Source organism: Tenrec ecaudatus, chromosome 17 (assembly GCF_050624435.1).
Source record: "Tenrec ecaudatus isolate mTenEca1 chromosome 17, mTenEca1.hap1, whole genome shotgun sequence".
In the NCBI taxonomy this organism is placed as follows: Eukaryota; Metazoa; Chordata; class Mammalia; order Afrosoricida; family Tenrecidae; genus Tenrec; species Tenrec ecaudatus.
The window spans coordinates 53,755,870-53,775,005 of record NC_134546.1 but is presented as its reverse complement, the minus strand read 5'-3'; the positions used below and the strand labels follow the sequence as shown (position 1 = coordinate 53,775,005).

Sequence of the window (19,136 nt, the reverse complement as noted above, 5' to 3'; positions counted from 1 at the left end):
GAATGGTTTCCACCTTGGGCATACGCTTCAAGAATAGGAAGTCCTGGCTCTAAGTTGGATGTGGGGAACTTCGGCCTAGTATGTCCCGTTCAACTACGGCTTCCTCAGCATATGCCGTTCTGCCTAGAGGATGAGGTGTTTAATTATGAGGATTCTAATTCTAATTATGAGGGTGTTTAAGTTGCATTCAGCTTTGGATGTATACTGGTACCTATTTCTAGATGTCTTATTCTTCCATGAACTCAGGACAGAGGAGACCTACATTCTGTTGAAACTTTTAGTTCCACAAACCAAAAACCAAACCCATTGCATCATATCAGTTCCAACTCACAGTTAACCCATATATCGGAAACCTCCATGGTTTCTAAAGTTGTCAATCCTTATGAAAGCAGACTGTGTCACAGCTTTTGCCTGCAGGTGGCTGGTGGGCTTGAACTTCCAACCTTTTGTTAGCAGCTGAGCGCATTTTAAACCACTGGGCCACCAGGATTCTCTTATTTTCCTGTAACCTTCAGTTGTAACAAGTAAACTATGATTAAGCCCTGTGTACTAGAACCCTAATTAAACAAGGTTTGTAACCTTTTAAATAAAGCTTGAAATGACAATATTCCTCAGCAAGGATTCCTCTGGATCATTTCATTCAGCCTTTGTTATGATTTAACACTGTACATAATCTGTCCAAAAAATAAAAGCAGAGCATCTCTCAATAGTTTGCTCCAGAAATGAAATGCTTCATAAAACTGTTCTGCATCTAACCTTTTCAAAAGGGAAACAAGAACTGCAGATTATGCTTAATTGTCATGGATATGCAGCGTAGCCATACTCTGCGCAGCTCTTAGAAGCTGATGGTTTGGGGAAATATGACAGATCGGCAGTCTTTCTTTCTAAACCCCTGGGTCAAATGATAGGCTAGTTGTTTAGTGTAAATGGGGGAGAGGCAAGCACTCTTGACCCAACTTGCCCAATCTGAAAAATTCTGTTATGCCAGGAAGAGTGCACCGTACGAAGCTCAGTGAGCTGCACGAGGTAAAATACAGGCGAGGAGCTGGAAGGTGGTGCTGTAATCAGCAGGTGACTGAATGGTTGCAGTGGAAGAAATAATTCCAATTATTCACAAGCAAGGTGAAAGAGAATTGCAAATAATACCATTTTTGTTAAAAGTCTCAATTTCTAAAAAAATGTTGTTGAAAACTCTTGAAGCCTTTAAAACAGCCCTTTTCAAGTAGAAAGCAAATGTTTTGAGAATGATGATGACAACAAATGTACAAATGTGCTTGACACAATGGCTGGCTGGATGGATTGTGGTAAGCGTTGTATGAGCCCCAATAAAATGATTTACAATAAAAATAAAGCGGCCCTGTACAAATGGCTCTGTCTTTATGAAGGATGCCCATGTCTGTAAAATGGGGTTGGCACCATGAGGTATCTTGTGCCAGGCTTTCTGTGTACCATACCAACGCTCCAGTTTTGTCATTGGGCTCATTCAGTGTCAAGTTTCAATGAGTAAAACCAGTGGAGGCTGAAAGGTTGGTTCTTGAGATGTAGAGCAATTGAAAATAGATCCAGCAGGAGCCCGTGAGGGTGGTATGGTTTCAGAGGTGAAACCTTGGGCTTAGGACACAAAATGAGTAGGAGGTTTCCCCCAAGGAAGATAGACTCAGAAGGACTTTCTTTTCAATAGTGAAGAAGCTCAAGAGCAGGTACTACCTATTTACTGGAGAAGGGACGTAGAGATAAGGTCACTTTTCTCCTCTTAGATTTCTCTTTCTCCCTGGTTCTCACTTTGCATCTTAATTTCGCCGCTTGTTCTTCAACCTTTGTTGTGCCTTTCTCAGGTGTGCTGGCCTACATTCCCCACCCAAGTAACGCCTTGCACATCATTTATTTAGGTCTCAATTATGTGGAAGAGAGGTATTCAAGGTACCCGACTCTAAGCCAACAGTCAGTTTTCTCCTCTGTTGAGTTTCTTATAGATGTTCCCAAATGGTGGAGCAAAGTTAGTTTTCAATACTTTTCTTTTTCTCATCCTATGTATTTTAACTTACGTCTACTCTGACTGGATCTCATAATAATTTTTATCTTTTCCTTGTAATGATTACAGATTTTAAATAGGTTCTCTGCCTTGAATGCCCATGTCCCCCTTAATGCCCTTTTTAATAGCATATTTTACAGGCATAAAAATTACTAATGTTCTTTTATTTAATTTCTCCTCCGCACTCTACTACTTTTGCATGCATTTAGTAACTTTAAGGAAATTATTTCAGCACATGTAAGTGCTTGACTGCCGGCCAGAAGGTTGGTACTTTAAACCACTACTCGCTCTGCAGGAAACCGAGGTGGCAGTGTACTTCTGCAAGGATCTGCGGGGTTGCACACCCTGTGGGCCAGTTCTACTCGATTGTATGGCACTTCCTGAACTAGAACTTAGTCAGTGGGTTCGGTTTGGGTTTATTATTTAAATCAATGAAGTTGGAATAGTTGATAGCTTTTCAGTTAACCGGCAACATTCTTGATATTCCAAATCAGGATCAGAAATATACTTGCTAAATTATGCTGGTTTCCTCTCTGAAATTCTCTGCATCACGAATGCAAGATGATTTTTCTACTGGAAAGCTAGGAAGCTAAAATGATTTTCCTATTAGTTTATAGTTCAAAATTTTTGTTATTGTAGCTACATAATCATCTTTTAGCTGAAGCCCTCAGGGCCAAGTTGGCTTATTTTAATTCCTTCGAGACCATCTGGTCAGGCAGTGGGGTGTAGTGGCCAGTACAGGGGACGGGGAATCAGTTGACTGTGATTTTGAATCTTTGCCACATAGCAGTTGACCTTACCAAGGTTATTTTCAGCATCAAATTCGTCAGTTAAGGATGACACTATCTACCTTGAAAACAATCTACGTAAAGCACTTTTGTGTCCTATGAAGTATAACACCAATAGCTCAATAAATAGTAGTAGCTACCGTTGCTATTACCTATTTGTTAAATACTCTTTTCAATTTAAGGTTATATGGCAATGTTAATAATTAAATTAATATATGTAATAATAAAATTATTAATTTGATAAATTAATCTATGTAATTGTTTCAGACTAAGATTTGTTGGAGTTTAAAAGCTTTTATTTGCTTTTCTAGCTTTTAAATTTCTAACAATAACCACCTAAAATTAACATGGACTTTCTTGGTATGTTCTAATAAATACATGATGCTCGTTTAAAATCTTTTCCCCTTCTCACACTTTTCAATAGCATAGTATGTGCCATAGCCCAGCTTTGTTTAAGACGGATGCTAGATTATTGGAACAGTGTTGAAATTAGATAATTAAGCATCTCTTTAAAAAAAATCCACCCCTCTATTTTCCCTTTAATCTTTATTTCACATTTTAATCCTATATCTTCTAAAATCCCCTACATCATGACTGAAAGATGATTTTTTTTCTACTGGAAAGTTGAAATAGTTTTTAATAAGTTTCATAGTAATTTATAAGTTCACAATTCTTGTTATTAATGCTGTACACTCATTTTTTCTTTTAGCTACACATCTGTTCCCATATGAAATTAAAAAAAACCTTCTGTCACCACTTTATTAATGCTTTTATTAACTTTTAATGTGATGTCTATTTTATCGATGGCTTTCAAAATAACGATCATGCATTATTGAGCATTAATTATTAAATCACAAAGATGGCAACTTAAAATCTGATTTTACATACTGGGGAAATTCCTCTGATTAGAAATTCTCTCCTGGTGTTCTATTTAAAATTAATATACTAAGCAAAACTAATTAGAAGTATCTGAGGCCCCTAGCAAAATCTGTAATTGGACGTGCCATTCATAATTAACTGACTCTTCTCCCTCTTGGTTTATCTCCTCCATTTAAATGAATCACTTGTGTTCTTCCTTTGCACACCCAGTCTTCCTATCCAGTACACTGACTGGGGTTAGTGACCTCTGTTGGTGGTATTGTTAGGGAGACTGGGGCTTCATAAGAACTTTGCTTAGGAGTAAAAACTTGAAAAGTCTTGAATCATACACTCCCCCAAAAGTATCACATTGAAGAGTTTGCTAATCCTTCGTTCTATCAGGTCCCTATGCCTTTGCAGATCCGACTTTCCCTCTGCTTGCTTGGTCTCCGCCTCAAACCTGCCTCCATCATTCAAGTCTTACCTGGTCTTTCTTAAAAGACTGATGACTCTTCCCCTCGGTCCCTAAACCTTACACATACTTTCTCAGACTGGGTTATCACTTTGGACTCTTAGCCTCAGGGAACTATACACGTTCTGAGGGCAGTGGCTGAACAGTCTTTTAGCAGAGCTACTGAAGGGTTTCTGGTGCACAGTGGTTGACACTTGACTGCTGACTGAAAGGCTGGTGGTTTGAACCCACCGTGGACTCTTGAAGAGAGTCTCTGGGAAAGTGGTCTCTGGCAGGAGAACTGACTTCTGTAGACATTTCAGCCCAAGAAACTGGATGGAGACAGATTGAGTATGCCTCTTGGGTATAGACTTAAGAGTTGCAACTCATTTGATGGCAGGACAACACAGTAGTTAGCTGGTACCCCAAAATCCTCATGAAAATACTAGTAAACAAATACATCTGGAATACTGAAGTACTGAGAAATACTGCTGATGGTCCAACCCATCCCTCCTACTGTAAGCCAGCCACGACAGCAGGTGACTTGACACAACAGAAAGCTTGGATGTATACCGAAAGACTCTGATTCAGAGCTGTGGCCATCTTGATTGTTTGGTGCCTTGGACTGAATGGTAAATACTCTGGCTATGGCCCCTACCTCTTTGCACCCAAAGCTTCAACTAGATTTAAGTGATTTTAGACATACTTATTTTTGTCAACTCTATCTAAATTATTTGAACCGAGAGAAAGAAAGGAGAATAGGCATTTCGTCGTAAGTCCAGATGTGTGTTAGAGCAGTCCGTGGAAAAGGACATCATGCTTGTTAACACAGGGACGCCACAAAAGGAGGAAGACCCTTGACCAGATGGCTTTGCTCAGTGACACAACGGGATGATTGTGAGGCTGGCGCAAGCCTGGCCAGCGTTTTGCTCTGTTGGACAAAGGGTGGCTATGAATTGGAGCTGACTTGATGCCATCTAACAGCAGAACAGGTCTGTACTAAACACTGATAGGGCAGGGGTGCAAGGCAAACCTCTCTCAATGCACTGAGCAAAGACAGATTCAGACAGGTTGAGGATAGTAGTTATTTTTTTCTTTTTAAGTGGCGTTAACACTGTTGCCCATGAGGCTTTCTTTGGCTGACATCATGAAACGAATTTTGTCTCATGACTATGGAGACCTACCAGTTCAAATGTGCAGAGATCGCAGGTAAATGCCTGGCCTGTCATGTTCAGGCGGCTGTCCTCATATCCGAGTGGCAGCTTTTGTTTCTAGACTTCCCGGAGCCAGTGTGAGGACCCCGTGGAGCATGCGTTTGTGCGTGCTTGCACACCCCATTCCAAGCCGTCTCCACCGAGCAAACCAACAGCCCTGCAAGGCTGTGCTGTCTTAGATCGTACAACTTAGAAAGCACATCTGTGGTGCTCTCTCCTCTCAGAGAACTCCTGAGATAGATCACACGTGCGTCGTCATGTAAAACGTGTGTCGTCATATAAAATCCAATTTTACTGCCAGAATTGATGACTCATGCCTCTGAAATACAGTGACGTCATCTGGACAGCAGAGAAAGGATCCTCTTGGGGCCATTCCCCTCGGTATATGGGTTCAAAGTCCTAGTTCTGCTAGATGAACAAGCGGAATTTTTCTGGATATCAACCTATATGGCTTTGGTATCATAGTGTTTTTCTCTATCCTTCCTGCTACTTAGCAAGAATGGTTATCTTAGTGGGATGTGCGTGCTGGGGAAAGGGAGGGTTCAAAGTGACAACAAAGACCAAGACAAGGTTTGAATGATCTTGAATAGATCATTTGCCTCCAAGATCAATTAATACTGCTTATCCTATCTCTGTTTCTTATTACTCTGAATAAATAGACCTAAACACAAATAAACAAACTCACTGCCATTGAGTCAATTACCACTCACTGTGACCCCATAGGACAGGGAAGAACTGCCCCTCCCTGGGCTTCTGAGACTAGAATAAATAAAAGGATTTCCAGTGGAATGTGCATAACACCCCAGTGTCCTTGCTTTAACATGTGCACTCCCACTTACTGTAAGAAACGGTTGCTTGGTGGTGACCCGGGGGTCAGAGGGAGTAGAACCCTGAGGCTTCACAATTTCAGAGTAGGTCATCAGGTCCCCGAGATGGACTTGAACCCACAACCTTTCCACTAGCAGCTGAACATGTCAGTCGTTGGCCCCACCCTGGACTCCTGCTCCGCGGTCCCCCTTTTATTCCCACCAGAGGAAACGTGAGTCAAGACTAACGCTGCCTTGACATAACGGACCTGAAAATGGCTCAGAAAGTTCATAGTGCACTTTAACATCTCCGACGTTTCAGAGCCACTCAAGACCGATTTCCTCCATTTATTAATTTAAAAGTTCAGGAATGACAAATTTTTTGGTAACCCCCCTCAGAAAAAAAACAAAACAAAAATACAACCTAAGCCTATTGTGACCTTTTAATTTAGAAACAAAGGCAAGCATGATAATGGTGTTTTGCCACCTACCTGGCTAAGATTATATTTGTATCTGAGCAACAACTAATATTCATTGAGAACTCTGTTTTTCCCCCTGAAGCCTTGGAAATTTTGAGTTTCTGATTCTGTCTTCCACCTCTGAGAGCCTTACATACTCCTGGATGGAAGTATGTAGACAATATATTTTACTCCTGTGTACTAGCTGTCCTCTTGTGAACACACATTGCTCCCACACTTCGTAGTGGTTATTGGAATAAATGATGTAGTTTTATTTGTATTATAGTGGAGACTATGAACAGTTACACTTGTTTTGTATACAGCATACAATGAGTCCTAAGGTGGAACTTGAGAGAGCAACGTATGATATAGTTGTAAGTAAACAGTGATCTAAGCTGAGTACCCTCTGGTTTAACATCACTCCTAGATTGGACCCTCCAAATGTGTTTATTTCTAGTTCTCTCTCTCTCTCTCTCTCTCTCTCTCTCTCTCTCTCTCTCTCTCTCTCTCTCTCTCTCTCTCTCTCTCTCTCTCTCTCTCTTTTCATAGACACACTCTATAACAGAGTAAGTATCTGAGAGTTTTCTATCATGAGAAGTCAGTGCATATGTTTGATGTTTAACTCCTGCCTGCAGTGTCTTGAATCGCGGGGCTTCTTGCTGCGCAAATGTTTCTGGTAGTCTGCTCTACCGCGTTGATGGCAGGTGGTCTGCCCTACTGTGTTGTTGGCAGGTGGTCTGTCCTACCGTGTTGATGGCAGGTGGTCTGCCCTACTCTGTTGATGGCAGGGTGTTAGTCATGTGCATAAAGGAGTCTTGGGGTGCTGTGGTTAAGTGCTGGGCTGCTTACCAAAAAGGTCCAGGGTTTGACTACACCAACTGCTCTGGGGAGAAAGAGGTGGCAGGCTTGGAAGCCCTACGAGATAGTTCTGCTGTCCTGTAGGGTCGCTGCGAGTTGTGATCCACTTGACAGTGGTGGGATTGGTTTTGAATTGGGTGTGTGCATCTGATATGTCTATTTAATTCATCCAACATGTCTTGCTCTCCTGTTTCTTTAATGCCCTGCCCTATTGATCTCTTCCTGGGTCTCACTGACGTTTCTTACCATTTGTTAGAGTTTCAAAAGCATTAGCTGTTTTTGAGCAAAATAAACGCTTTTAATCCTTCCATTTCGTAAATAAACATTCAAAACTCACGAACAGTTTTTATTTTATTTTATTTTATTTTTTACTCACAACAGTTTTAAAGGACTTGTTATCAATTCTAATCTTACACACATTCACAAGTTGCAGTAAATTCAAAAGACATGGGGCATGCTCAGCATTACACGTTGTGGAAATTGTAAACTTCTTTTCAGGAAGATTCGTTAAACCAATAAAGATTAATGAACGCAGTTGTTATAAATAGTCGCAAAGTACCTGTCATTTGCCAGTGTAAATATGATAAGCAAGCAGATGTGACTGGCAGTTGATGGTTGATGCCGACATACTCCCTGGTGGCAGCGGGTGCTCGAAATGGATGCCAGTCTGGACTTGGAGAAACCCATCAACCTCTTTCTCTTCCTCTACCACTTGCACCGCTGTTTGCTCGTGGAGGCATGCAAGAAGTGTTCAATGGTTAAATGAGTAAAACATCCCCTGGGTTCTAAGTGTTAAGCTCCGGTCTTCAATAACTTATCGTAAATAAAACATTAAAGAATAGATACTTATTTGGAGCATTTTGAAAGCACAGAGCACCGAAAAACGAAAATTGCCTATAATCTATATGCAAATGAAAGTACCTGGTGCATTTCTAGTCTTTTCATATGCAAATGCATATAGTTTGCATAATTAAAATTGTGTGTTATGTGGACATTTTCCTGTCGGCACACTCTTTTATTTTAAAAACCTACCTTAGGAAAGTATAATGTATGTGCAATAAAAGCGCACCTATTTTAAGTGTGGTTTAATGGGCTTTGACAAGCGTGTACACGCTCTGCTTCCCACCAGCCCTGCCACCGTCCTGTGGCTTGTTCCAGCAGCACATCTCCCAGGGGACTTGAACGCGTTTGTGGAAAAAATGTTATCTTTCTAATTCAGTTTTCCACAAGCTTCTGGAAACTCCCTTGTATATCAATAAGATCATAAAGTATGTGTTTTTTGTGGCGGCTTTTTTCTCTTGGTGGTAGCGTTTGGAATTCACCCATGTGGTGTTTCTTCGGTGTGTTCTCTTACTTCTGAGGACCTTCCACAGCTTATCTGTTTGCTGTCGGCTGGGTGGCTTGTTTTCAGTTTGGGGATTATGAATTCATTTAGGGCATTCATATATTAGTTTTGGCGGATACATTTTTAAAATTCATTTTAGGGAAACAGACATACAGTTGAACTTCTATGGCCCACGTGGAAGTGTGTGCATAGCTTTTTTTCCTTTTTAATTGTGGAGATATATATCCAATCATTTGTGTACAATTCAGTAACATTCATTACTTTGACCATGTTGTCCAACCATCCCGGCTATCAGTTTCCAAATATTTTTATCACATTTTAATAAGAATTCAGTGCCCCTTCAACAATAAATCTCCCCTTTCCCCTTCTCTCAGATGCCCCTGGAATGGCTAATGCACTTTGGCCTCTCTTCATTTGCCTGTTGTGAATATTTCATATAAGTGTTGTACATATTTCATATGAATTTCTTTTTTATTTTTAATTATTTTGTTAGGGGTTCATAAAACTTATCACAATCCATACATACATCAACTGTATAAAGCATATTTGTACATTCATTGCCCTCATCATTCTCCACTTAAGCCCCTGGTGTCAGCTCCTCATTTTCCCTTCCCTTCCCTGCTCCCCCATTTCATATAAACTTCATACAAAAATTGTCCTTTTGTTTCTGCCCTCTAATTTGAAGTCACTCGTGGTGGAATACATTTTTTCTCATGGGTTTTAGTATATTTACAGAGGTGGTGGTGAGTTAAGATTCTTTCATCCCAGAATCCCCTATAGTGTATGTTTTGAGAACCATCAGAAATTCTTGACATTCTCAAAGTTTCTAAACAGCAACATGAAGATAAACATTTAGGGGATTAGACTATCAAGTTATGATGTTTCTATTAAAAGAGTTAAGTTCACGATGCAGATGTGTTCATACCAATCATGAGTTTTTCTTTTTTTCCGTTTCAGATGTCTGCTTAAAGTGGATCTTATGCCAAAGACATTTCGTTGTGGGTTTGTCTAAGGTGAGCTATTTTATTAATACATTTTTCCTTCTAAGTATATTTTATAATTAGAATTCTTTCTGACAAAACAAGCTTAAGAGATGGCCGAATGTCTTCCCCTCTGAGGGTTTTAATTGGAAGCAAATATTATTTATTATAAAGCTACATCTGTGTACTGCTTGCGTTTAGCTTGTGTAAGATATATAATTGGAAGAAAGGAAGTTGTTTCGAGCATGTGATAGTTTTGAGTGAATTTTACTATTTTTCATATTCAAGCATGAAGTCCACTCTGCTGTTCTCTTGACGCACACTTAAGGAAGATATTGGTATTTTAACCTGGTATCACAGAAGGCAAATGTTCAGAGATTCCAACAAGTTATTAGTGTTTTAATAGACCCGTTATTAAGGGTTCCCTACTGCTGTGTTTTCTGTGATTTGCTTACTCTCTATCGTTCCTTCTGTTTGGTGGACATACCCTTTAGGGCAGCGGTTCTCAACCTGTGGGTCGCGACCCCTTTGGGGGGGGGGTCAAACGATCCTTTCACAGGGGTTGCCAAAGACCATCAGGAAACACCTATTTCTGATGGCCTTAGGAACCAAGATACCGCTTCTCTATCTGTCTCCAGACGGGCCTCCCCACATGCAGATACCCCTACATACGAGGACCCGGCGGGAAGACTGTTTGTTACCCATGCTACACCATGCTTCAAGACAGAATTTCATTTATTTGTCATTAGAAATAAATATTTCAAAAAAACATTTCACATTATACGACATTGTTTTTGTGATTCATCACTCTGCTTTCATGATGTTCAATTTGTAACAGTTAAAATACATCCTGCATGTCAGGTACTGACATGACGAGTCATCACAGTAGCAAAATGACAGTGATGAAGTAGCAGAGAAAATAAGGTGATGGTTGGGGATGCCGCGGCAGCAGACAGGGTGAGGACCGCTGCTGAGGGGTGTTAATGGTTGGCGTCCACGGAGCAGTGTGCCCCATAGAAGCCTGTGGCAGATAGCATTGAACTCTAGAAATCGGATCGCAGAGCCCTTTCTCTTTTCTTGCCTATCTTGGCTAAAGTCCTCTTGATCTTTTTTCCCCTTTCTTCTTTTTAGTAAATCTTTTTTCTGGCGTCTCTGTCCGGAGGCCAGCTATTCTCTACGCTCTTCTCACGAATCTTTTTCCTTAAAGGATAAATGCCCTCAAAGCCCTCCAGTATCGCTACATTGCGGATGTTTTACAAAATTCCTTTCTAGAGCCGGATCATCTGCTCGGGTTACCTGTTGGGCTGCTGACTGCAAGGTCATGAACCCAGCTGCCACTCCAGGGTAGAAAGGGGCTCCATTCCCGTGAAATGTCGACTATTTCAGAAACTTCAAGGGCCAGTGCTACTCTGTCCTGTACGGTTGCTATGGGAATGGAATCGACTCCATGGCAGGCGGTGGTTGTTGATTGTCATTTCATAGGTATGTTATAAGCTAACAGTTTTGAAAAATCAGCTTTTTGATATATATTCATCTATGATGCATCTGTTCATTTAAAGAATACAGTTCAATGGATTTAATTTTAATTCAGTGGTTCTTATGAATTCATGGAGTTTGGCCATCATTACCACAATCCAGCAGATTTTTGTCACTGTCCAAAGGCATTGGTACTCAGTTACAGTCACTGTCCTTTCTTCACCCTGCTGAATCCCTGTAGACTCTTAATCTGCGTTCTTCTCAATGGATTTTCCAGTTGTGGCTGTGACAGAATCTCCTGTTCTGTGACATCATTTGGAGGCGCTGTGGAGGTAAATAGCTCATTGGAGGACAGACCCATAATGTGTTAGTCCGGGTTGACTAGAGAAACAAATCCAGAGCCACTCATGTGTGTAAGGGAGAGTTTTATATAAAAGACTAATTATTTATTAAACAACATTGCAGTCCAGATAAAATCCATCAGTCTGATATCAGCCCATATGTCCGATGCCAATCTATAAATTCCTCCTCAGACTCACACAGCACATACAATGACGCCACATGCTGGAAGATCACAGGCCAGTGGGTAGAAAGTCTTGTGGATCCAGTGGTGGTATTTCAGCAATGGCATGGGTCTCTGTCTCCAGGGCTCTGGTTCCATCAGTGTCTCCATGTGGCTTGTCAGCAGGAATACGAAACAGAGAGAGTGGGTCTGGCCTCCTATGAGCTATTTTTTTCTCCATAATGCCTGCAAATGAGATCACCAAGCTGCGACCTGATTGACCGCCTAGAGTGACCCCTTTGCAAGTTGACAGGAGATTATGTAACTGCCACACCTATTCTCTATGCTTTATATAATAAATGGAATCATTTAGTATGTGATCTTTTAAACATTTATCGTTTTCAAGGATCATCCATGTTTTACTCTCCACTGGTATTCACTCCTGTTTATGGTTAATGTTCCAGTTCATGGACATATTTCACTTTGTTCATCCATTGGTCAGCTGATGAACACTTGGGTCGATTTGTCTCTGTCTGTTATGGTGACTCACGCTTCTGCGAACATTCGTGCAGACATTTCTTCTGTGGGCGTGTTTTCATTTTTCATGAGTGTGTGCCTGTGAGGAGTGGAACTGCCATATCCGCTGCTAACTACATGCGTAAAGTTTTAAGGAACCGCTGACATATTTTCTAAAGAGGCTGCCCCACTTTGCATTCCTCCCAGCAATTAAGAGGCTTCCCATTTCTTCCCATCCTCGCCAAGTACAATTGGTTTTTGTCATTAATCTTGTATCTTGCAACCTTGCTCAGCTCCTTTATTAGTCCTAATCGTTTTTAATGGCTTCTGTAGCATTTTCTAGCTGGAAGATCCTATCAGCTATGAATAGAAATGATTTTACTTCTTCCTTTTTAATCTAGATGCCTTTTGTTCCGTTGTCTTTCCTAATTACTCTGGCTTTCACCTCCAGTAGAATGTTGAATAGAAGTGGGGGGCATGGACATCTTTGTTTTCTTCCTGATCTCGGGAAGAGCTTTCCAGATCTCGGGAAGAGCTTTCCATTTGTCAGCATTCTGTTTGCTTTGGATTTCCTGTGCGCGCCCTTTTTCGGGTCGAGGGAGTTTCCTTGTATGCCTAGTTGGTTGAGTGTTTTTGTCACGAAGGGACATAGGCTAACATTCGCGGAAGTACTTCTCTGAGTGCTGTGTTCGGTGTTCTGTTTGATCTTCACGGCAGGTCCATGAGGTGGAGGCTGCTCTTTCGTGCTTCGTTGAACTGGTAAGCCATAGGAGCAGAGTGTTTGGCTTCAGGACTTGTGCGCACAGTTGTTATCCTGCATGCTCCTTAGGTAAGCCAGGCCGAGTAGCACGTGTGTTCTTAGAATGATGCTAGTCTTCTGTCCCTAGGACCCTCCCTCTCGCTCCCCACACACAGTTGATCATAACCCGTCCACAGTGCCTTCTGTGCATTGCTCTTATGGAACTCTTCCCACTGGGTCATGATTGTTTATAAGCCTATGTTTTGTTTTAGAACCTGTTATGTTTGAACTCTCAGGGTATCGTGAAAAGCCAGGACAGAATTTTATTACAGAAGCCAAGAGATTAGGGAATTTCAGAGGCATTGGCAGCGGGCAGCAGTGTCAGCTCCTGAGGAGAGAACAAGGAAATTGAAGTGTACGTGTGCATATCTGTGGAATGCGTTTTTTTTGCATCTTGCTTTTTGAACTTCCTCCTGTATTCCAGAGATCGTTCCACACACATAGATCTATCCCCTTCAAGTTTGTAACTGCAGGGTAGTTTGGAGCTGGTGATAGTCTAACTTAAGTGCCCAACATTTAGGTACATGCCCATCTTAATTGCCATGAAAAGCAGCTTCCCCGAACAAATTAAATTCTGCCTTTTGTAAATCACAAAATCATCATAGCACCTTTGGTATGTACCTTAATTCCATGTGTAATTCAGTACACAAATACGGTGAACAGAAACGTATCCTAAAGCTGGACAGCCTTTAAAGCATAAAGACATCTTGAGTTTTTGGAAGTAATATTTGCAGTTATTGTACTTGATTTATTTCTAAAAAGAGCCCTGTTTCCAGGTATCTCCTCTGTTTACATTCCCCTGCTTGAGTTCTGTGGGAGATGCGCATGATTCTCAGGTGTACAGCTCTGAATGGAATGGGCGGGTTAGGGCAGGGGTTCTCAACCTGTGGGTTGCGACCCTTTGGGGTGTGTGTGTGTGTGTGTGTGTGTGTGTGTGTGTGTGTGTGTGTCAAAGGACCCTTTCACAGCAGTCACCCAATTCATCACAGTAGCAAAGTTACAATGATGAAGTAGCCACGAAAATAGTTCTATGGTTGGAGGTCACCACAACATGAGGAACTGTGTTCAAGGGCTGTGGCCTTAGGAAGGTTGAGAACCCCTGGGTTAGAGGATGCAGAGTTTTAGTCTTAAAGGAATTTCACACAATGTATTTCCAAAGTCATTGCCCTGTCTTACCTGCCTACCAGACATACACTGGAGAATCCGTTGATTTCCAACCTCTCTCCAACTTTTGGTGTGTTCAGACTTTAATTTTGCTGGTTGAATGAGATGTAATAGTTTGTAACGTGATCTTCTAAAGAATGTTTGAAATCGAAGTATTCTTTTTCAGCTATACAATCAAATGCAGAGATCTTAAATATACAGGTCAATGACTTTTTACAAATACCCGTGTGATTGCTTCCTCTGTGAAAATGTTAGAGCATTTGGATTACCCCGGCATTCCCCAAGGGCTCTTTCTCGGCATTCTTTAACTTTGCCAGAGGCCACCAGGCTTCTGGTTTCTCTCATGGTCGGCTAGTTTTGCCTGCTCAGGAGCATCATACAAACATGCTCTCAAATGTGCAGGTAGTGAGTTTGGCACAACCAAAGTATGGGTGAGTTAAGTAAATTGGTGTATGGGTTGGTCTAAGTGTGCACGGAGGGGGGAACATAGTAAACCCCGATGCCGGCACGTAGATTCACTGAAGACACAAAACAGGAAAACCTCCCCAGCCACAACCAGCCACCTTCCAACACTGGTCTCTGAGTTTGACGACGTAGCACCCCGTCTCGTGGGACAGCTCAGTTGTGTCAATTTGGCACACCTGCCGTGATTCACAAAGTCATGATGGAAGTGAGTAGTACCAGGGAAATGAGTAGCACCTGGGGTCCTAAAAGTTTGGGAGTGGCCATCTGAGATACGAATAAAGCGGCCTGCTCTTTAGCAGCAGAGTTGTCCCGACAAAGGGCTTTGCTGTGAATTTCTCTGAGTCCCAGTGACTTTGAACAGCTTCAGAGTATGTTTGTAGATTATAAATGTATGTCCTGCATTGAAATGCCTGCTCATGCCTTGTGCGTTTTTCTGACCAAACTTGTGTATGCGTTTGTTACTGGTCCAGGAAGTCTTCATACAGCCTCAATAATCATCCATTATAAATTATGCATGTGATCAATACTTCCTTCCAGCTTATTTTGACACTTTCTTTATGGGAGTTGAAAGCCTCATCTTTTTCCCCACAGGGTGGCTAGTGGTTTCAAACTGCTGGACTTGCAGTTAGCAGCCCAACACATTACCAGGACCACTACACCACCAGGACTCCTGTTGACACTTTCTCTATGACACTTTGTAATGAATAATACTTTGGAGTTTAAGTATAGTCCAATTTATCTTATTTTAGAAACACTCACTTTCCTCACTGAATTTTCAAAAATGCTTTTTGACATTTGAATCCTTTATCTCCTGTTGATTTTTCATATGATGTGATCTTAGGATCAGATTTCATCTTTTATTTTTTAACATGAAGTGCATTTTGTTTTAAGGTTCATTCACAGACTGTTCCTCTTATCTGGGGTATCTGTAACACCATGCCTGACCTTTGCATTGTTTTCTGGGACATTTTTCCTTATCCACTGCTCAGTACCATTGGTCAGTTTATCCTTGTCTCTGGCTTCTACACAGTAGCTATGATATGTCCACATATCTGTCTGGTCCCTTTCTGCAGTTTCCTGGGAGTCTTGACTTGTTACTCTATAATACTAATCTTAGAATCACTTTATCAGATTTCATGAAAAATAACCCAGTGGGAATTTTGATTTGAATTATGTTGACTATACAGATTAATATAAAGAGGATTTGGGTCTTTATGGTACTAAATCTTCTTAAGCTGGTTTTAACACTCTTATTTTCTTTTCCTTTTTAAGCATCGTATATCATAATAAAGTTTTGTACTCTGCCTATCTTGTTTTAGATTTCTTCTTTGTTTCTTCATAGTCAGACGCTGCATGTGTGAGGACGATCAGGCCTCCCAGGATAGCAGGGGCTGGAGGTAGAGGGCCCCGGCATCAGAAATCACGAGTCACTCACTCCACAACCCACACAGCATCACTTCAGGTCACTTCTTCCGCTGTTCTTCTTGAGGCAGAACTGCCCTTGTAGGAGGTGCTTCTCTGGTTATAGGCGCTCAGTCCTGGGAGTTTGTGTTAGAAGATGGGAATGTGGAGAAGGAAGATTTGTATACTCAGCTGTTTTTCTCAGCTCGTGGTTATTTTCTCGAAGACTCAAGACTAGACATCTAACTAATGCACATACGCATCCAGGTTAAGGACCTGTGGGTGCTGGGTAGGTTGGGGATGGTGGGGGGTGGGGGGTAGCGGGGACAGGGGGTGAGAGTGGTGAAGACAGAGAGGTGATAGTAAGTTTCAGCAGCGTAGTCATCTGCAAGATTAAGCACACGCCCCATCTGAAGGTCTGTAGGGAAGGTCCTGTAGGGTTCCCTTTGGCCACCTAGTGGTGCTTTCTTGGGTGTCACCAGCCAGGGGTGGATCGTTGAGTATGTACATCCCGGGGGCTGTTAGGTGGTATGACTTGCTCTACTCTAAGTAGATTTTGACTTAAAACATCTCCTCCTCTACTTAGTTAATGTTTCTTGAAATTCTGTTTTCTGGATAATGATTTTTACCTCAAATGGCCCATGAATTTTTCAGTCTTTTGTGGAAATTTATTTTCTATTCATAAATATATTCATATCAGAAATTTCTATATCATTTCCATGAAGAACACTGGCCTTTATAGAAGATTATACAGTATTCTGTCGTTTTGCCTGTCCTGGCCCTCTGTCCCATCCAAAGAATGGGCCTCCACTGCAGGCTACCCTCTGTTATGAAGCACTGTTTCCTACTTACATTCCTTTTTTCTAGGCTGTGTGCTTCTAGAGGAAGGTGAAGTCCTCGATCACATCCATTTTTTTTTAATGACCGACCCTGGGATAGGCCTGCCACATTTGCTACAGAGTAGACCAAAAAAAGCCTTTGTTCAGGCAACGCTCAATCGAGTTACCTTATCAGACAGAGTAGAACTGCTGCAAGGGCTTCCAAAGCTACACATCTTTACGGAAGCAGGGAGCCTCATCTTTCTCCCATGCAGTGGCTGAAGAGTTTGAACCACCAACCTCTCGGTTAGCAGCTGATTGCTTAACTATTGTGTCTCCAGGACTCGTTGAATTCCATGACTATACAGTGAAGTGCTTAGGATTCATAATAGGAGAAAATAGCTTCTAGGCAAAGAGAAAATAGGAGGCAATAATATTCTGATAACCCTTAAAAAAAGGACAAAACAAAAAAATTGAAAAATTAGTTTGCTGCCAAGTTAACTGACTTGTGAGGACTTCATGGGTGCCTAAGTAGAACTGTACTTCATAGGAATTTTTCATTTTTAATGTTTTTCAAAAATTTGTTTATTTTATATTAGGTGAGGGTTTACATTTTTAGACCACCAATTTCATATTATATAACTTAAGATACTTATCAAACTCTGAAGTAGCTTTCCCTTCCCCTCCCTTTGATTTCTTGTCTCTTATTCATGGAGTTATTAACAGCTCATTTCTTAGAAGCAGTTAGTCCTGGTTGACTACAGAAACAATCCAGGGATAATCATATGTGTGTAAGAGAGAACTTTATATCAAAGAGTAACTGTGTATTAAGAAAACATCTCAGAAAAAAAAAACATCTCAGCCCATTCTAGTTCAAGCCCTTAAATCCGATATTAGCCCCTATGTCCGATACCAGTCCTTATATTCCGCTTCAGATTCACGGAACACATGCAATGATGTCGACTGCAGGAAGACCACAGGCCAGTGGGTGGAAAGTCTTGTGGCTCCAGTGGCAGTGGAAGCATCTCAGCGCTGGCAGGGGTCTCCACATGACTCCTCCAGCTCCAGGCTCTGACTCCATCAATGTAGCTCCATGTGGCTTAGCAACAGGAAATGTCTCCCAAGAAGAGAGTGTATCTGGCCTCCATTGAGCTTTTTATCTCCTTCGTGCCTCCAAATGAGGTCATCAAGCTGTGACCTGATTGACAGGCTAGACTCTACGCCTTCCTCAAGTTGACAGGAGATTATGTAACTGCCACAATCACCATTCCTTTTTTCCAAGGTACCTCTTTGGGTGAACTTGAACTAACAACCTTACTATTAGCAGCCCAATGCATTAACTGTTTGCACCACCCAAGGCCTCCCCAGGAAGTGTAAGTGTGTGAACATGGATGGCATACATGGTGTGGGGTAGGCTACAGGGAGATCACAGAGAAACTACTTCGAAGCTGTGTCCACAGATTTTGAGAGGAAGTCATGGAAAGCTATTAAAGCAGATTAGCCTGCCTGGCCCATATTTTATTTTAAGAAGATGGTTTTGGGACTGGTATAAAAGTTTGGAATGGAGAGATTAACTTGGAAGGTTGTGCAGTCTAGACAGGAGATAATTTGAATTTGGAGGGACTCTGGAGTGGATTGGCAGACCTAGAGGACTGATCAGTTACTGATAGTTAAATTGGCTAGTGATACCATAGTATCATTTGTATATCATGGGCCACAAAGTGTGTGGGGTGAGAAGTAGAGAGGATTCTGAAATGTTTATTCAGTAAATATATATTTATTGAGATTTCTCTGAGATACTCACATGGGAATCTGCAGTTCTTGCAGGGAGATGCTTGAGAGAGAGAGAGAGAGAGGTTTGAGCATCAACAGATTTTAATGAGTAATTGAAAGCGAAAGTGTCTGCTAGAACCTCTAGTTTCAGTAGGTAAGTGTAGACTCGCCCTGGGCAGGAGTTCCAGAAGGGGAAGCCAGAGGAGAAAACCAGTGTTACTGAAGCATCCTTGGCTTCACCGTTCCTTTGAGGCCAGGTGTTCATGTACCATTCATGCCCTCTGACCCTCCCTCCCTTCCTTCCTCCCTTCCTCCCTCCCTCCCTCCCTCCCTCCCTTCCTTCCTTCACTCCTTCCTTTGTGTATCCTCTGCTGGGAGAGCGTGTGAATGAGAAGTGATGTTGTTCTGAACCTAGGAATTTATCTTCTTTAT

At 41.6% G+C, this 19,136-nt stretch overlaps 1 protein-coding gene across 9 annotated transcripts in view; it reads left to right on the top strand.

The window, feature by feature from the left end:
- Positions 1-19,136, top strand: part of PEAK1 (pseudopodium enriched atypical kinase 1) — a 293,334-nt gene that overhangs the window by 47,486 nt on the left and 226,712 nt on the right. For all 9 annotated transcript variants that reach the window (XM_075535961.1, XM_075535949.1, XM_075535952.1 and 6 more), the window contains exon 2: positions 9,768-9,823. The gene's annotated coding sequence lies outside the window, so the exon portion shown is untranslated. The remainder of the gene's footprint in view (positions 1-9,767; positions 9,824-19,136) is intronic.